This window comes from Oncorhynchus masou, unplaced genomic scaffold, assembly GCF_036934945.1.
Source record: "Oncorhynchus masou masou isolate Uvic2021 unplaced genomic scaffold, UVic_Omas_1.1 unplaced_scaffold_2341, whole genome shotgun sequence".
Lineage (NCBI taxonomy): Eukaryota > Metazoa > Chordata > Actinopteri > Salmoniformes > Salmonidae > Oncorhynchus > Oncorhynchus masou.
The window spans coordinates 43,965-47,776 of NW_027008803.1; the positions used below are offsets into that span (position 1 = coordinate 43,965).

General features: G+C 47.8%; 1 long non-coding RNA gene across 2 annotated transcripts; it reads right to left on the reverse strand.

The window, feature by feature from the left end:
- Positions 1 to 694: 694 nt before the first annotated feature.
- LOC135533367 (uncharacterized) lies at positions 695 to 1,661 on the reverse strand. 2 transcript variants are annotated; one of them, XR_010454483.1, is made up of 4 exons: positions 1,519 to 1,661; positions 1,138 to 1,251; positions 906 to 1,019; positions 695 to 792 (listed from the first exon to the last, which is right to left on the reverse strand). It is a non-coding gene; the product is annotated as an uncharacterized LOC135533367 (long non-coding RNA). The 2 variants fall into 2 exon arrangements; XR_010454482.1 differs by having other exon boundaries at positions 696 to 795.
- Between the last annotated feature and the right edge of the window lie 2,151 nt (positions 1,662 to 3,812).

Sequence of the window (3,812 nt, forward strand, 5' to 3'; positions counted from 1 at the left end):
GAGATAAGTGGAGGATGTGTAGCTAACTACTCTATGTGGCTAGTAATTTATGGGACCTGTGTGTGTGTGTGTGTGTGTGTGTAATTGATTGATAATGGAAGGCCGTTTGGGTATTTGCGTGTCTAAAATACACGTCAAATAACACTATTTGACGCGTTAAATAAGCTTTTAATTTGATGCGTCAAATAACACCGTTCTATTATAGAATGTTGTGTGTGATGAATTTGCACGTGCAAGCCAAGCGCCACCACCACTATCAGTAGCATTGTCAAAGCTGTACAAAAAAAGTCTGCAAACAAGCACGATGTGTTTACAATGCCGCGTTGGTAATAAAGCAATTCTTATTTTCAATGGCGGCCTAGGAACAGTGGGTTAACTGCCTGTTCAGGGGCAGAACGACAGATTTTTACCATGTCAGCTCGGGGGTTTGAACTTGCAACCTTCCGGTTACTAGTCCAACGCTCTAACCACTAGGATACCCTGCCTCACCAATTATACAATTTGTCATCATATTATTATTTTATTTACATTTCTAAAATAATGTCAGATTGAATGATGTCCTGTAGACAATTCCAATCCTATAAGAAGCCAAATGAGGCATCCTGAATGATGAACTGGAGGCTATTATATTGAAATGAACAGAGTAAAGGTACGAGATGTCATCAGATACATGGATGGTGAATTAATCTAGAAAACAGGTAGGATGCTGTGTAAACTGCGATCATTCACACTTTCTCATCAGTAGGGACTCTGGGTTGGTGATCCATTGACTGGTCATTCTCCTCAGAGATACTGCTGGGTATAAATGAGCACAGAGAGCAATAACATCAGTCTTTATCTATACAGAAGATGGTACATAAAAGGAAGTGGCATAATCAAACACCATTTTATTTCTCAGGTTTCACCTTTTCCCAGTGAATAATTCTCCATCCCTGAAGAAAATAGGAATTCCCATCGACTGACCACTCTTCATGGAGACACAGCTTGGTGCAGGTGAGACTGGTCTGTCTGTCTTGATCCTATTTACGTGTTTTAATCATCAAAATAGAACAATTTTCACACACTTCACATTTTTTTACTTTTGCATTCTAATATTTCCCATGAATGCAGATTTGAAAGAATAGTCTCAGATCTCACCTTTGCTCAGTGGAAAGTTCTGCTTTCCTAAAGAGAATAGGAAGTCCCATCGATCGGTCACTCTTCATGGAGACACCACTAGGTGCAGGCGAGACTGGTCTGTCTGTCTTGATCCTGTTTAGAGCAGGATATTAATTTACAACATGGAGTGCGCGCACTTATAAAAATGTTTAACTGTTTTTTCTATGGTTACTTTATAATTGTCATCAGTCTTAATTCATATAACAGCTAGGAATAGATTTGTGATATAGTAAATGTATCCAACAAAATGTCTGATTCACTTGATCTATTGCATGAAATAAAGACAAATCACAACAATACTGGCTTGTTGGATAGTTGTTACGAACTCTCAACTCCTTCACACCTATTTGATGATCTTACCTCTTATGTTCCCTGTCAGTGTCCTGTTCTGTAGGAAAACTCCTTTTAGGGACATTTCTCCCTCACTCCCTGAGGGACTCATTCTGGAAGCAGTGGCTTCCTCTTCAGTCTCTTCACAGATACTAGAGGGAGGGCCAGCTCCCTCACTCCCTGAGGGACTCATTCTGGAAGCAGTGGCTTCCTCTTCAGTCTCTTCACAGATACTAGAGGGTGGGCCAGCTCCCTCACTCCCTGAGGGACTCATTCTGGAAGCAGTGGCTTCCTCTTCAGTCTCTTCACAGATACTAGAGGGAGGGCCAGCCTCCTCATTCTCCCTGAGGGACTCATTCTGGAAGCAGTGGCTTCCTCTTCAGTCTCTTCACAGATACTAGAGGGAGGGCCAGCCTCCTCATTCTCCCTGAGGGACTCATTCTGGAAGCAGTGGCTTCCTCTTCAGTCTCTTCACAGATACTAGAGGGAGGGCCAGCCTCCTCATTCTCCCCAGAGAGACTCATTCTAGAAGCAGTGGCTTCCTCTTCAGTCTCTTCACAGATACTAGAGGGAGGGCCAGCCTCCTCAATCTCCCCAGAGAGACTCATTCTAGAAGCAGTGGCTTCCTCTGCAGTCTCTTCACAGATACTAGAGGGAGGGCCAGCTCCCTCACTCCCTGAGGGACTCATTCTGGAAGCAGTGGCTTCCTCTTCAGTCTCTTCACAGATACTAGAGGGAGGGCCAGCTCCCTCACTCCCTGAGGGACTCATTCTGGAAGCAGTGGCTTCCTCTTCAGTCTCTTCACAGATACTAGAGGGAGGGCCAGCTCCCTCACTCCCTGAGGGACTCATTCTGGAAGCAGTGGCTTCCTCTTCAGTCTCTTCACAGATACTAGAGGGAGGGCCAGCCTCCTCATTCTCCCTGAGGGACTCATTCTGGAAGCAGTGGCTTCCTCTTCAGTCTCTTCACAGATACTAGAGGGAGGGCCAGCCTCCTCATTCTCCCCAGAGGGACTCATTCTAGAAGCAGTGGCTTCCTCTTCAGTCTCTTCACAGATACTAGAGGGAGGGCCAGCCTCCTCAATCTCCCCAGAGAGACTCATTCTAGAAGCAGTGGCTTCCTCTGCAGTCTCTTCACAGATACTAGAGGGAGGGCCAGCTCCCTCACTCCCTGAGGGACTCATTCTGGAAGCAGTGGCTTCCTCTTCAGTCTCTTCACAGATACTAGAGGGAGGGCCAGCTCCCTCACTCCCTGAGGGACTCATTCTAGAAGCAGTGGCTTCCTCTTCAGTCTCTTCACAGATACTAGAGGGAGGGCCAGCCTCCTCATTCTCCCTGAGGGACTCATTCTGGAAGCAGTGGCTTCCTCTTCAGTCTCTTCACAGATACTAGAGGGAGGGCCAGCCTCCTCATTCTCCCTGAGGGACTCATTCTAGAAGCAGTGGCTTCCTCTTCAGTCTCTTCACAGATACTAGAGGGAGGGCCAGCCTCCTCATTCTCCCTGAGGGACTCATTCTGGAAGCAGTGGCTTCCTCTTCAGTCTCTTCACAGATACTAGAGGGAGGGCCAGCCTCCTCATTCTCCCTGAGGGACTCATTCTGGAAGCAGTGGCTTCCTCTTCAGTCTCTTCACAGATACTAGAGGGAGGGCCAGCCTCCTCATTCTCCCCAGAGGGACTCATTCTAGAAGCAGTGGCTTCCTCTTCAGTCTCTTCACAGATACTAGAGGGAGGGCCAGCCTCCTCATTCTCCCCAGAGGGACTCATTCTAGAAGCAGTGGCTTCCTCTTCAGTCTCTTCACAGATACTAGAGGGAGGGCCAGCCTCCTCATTCTCCCTGAGGGACTCATTCTGGAAGCAGTGGCTTCCTCTTCAGTCTCTTCACAGATACTAGAGGGAGGGCCAGCCTCCTCATTCTCCCCAGAGGGACTCATTCTAGAAGCAGTGGCTTCCTCTTCAGTCTCTTCACAGATACTAGAGGGAGGGCCAGCCTCCTCATTCTCCCTGAGGGACTCATTCTGGAAGCAGTGGCTTCCTCTTCAGTCTCTTCACAGATACTAGAGGGAGGGCCAGCCTCCTCATTCTCCCCAGAGGGACTCATTCTAGAAGCAGTGGCTTCCTCTTCAGTCTCTTCACAGATACTAGAGGGAGGGCCAGCCTCCTCATTCTCCCTGAGGGACTCATTCTGGAAGCAGTGGCTTCCTCTTCAGTCTCTTCACAGATACTAGAGGGAGGGCCAGCCTCCTCATTCTCCCCAGAGAGACTCATTCTAGAAGCAGTGGCTTCCTCTTCAGTCTCTTCACAGATACTAGAGGGAGGGCCAGCCT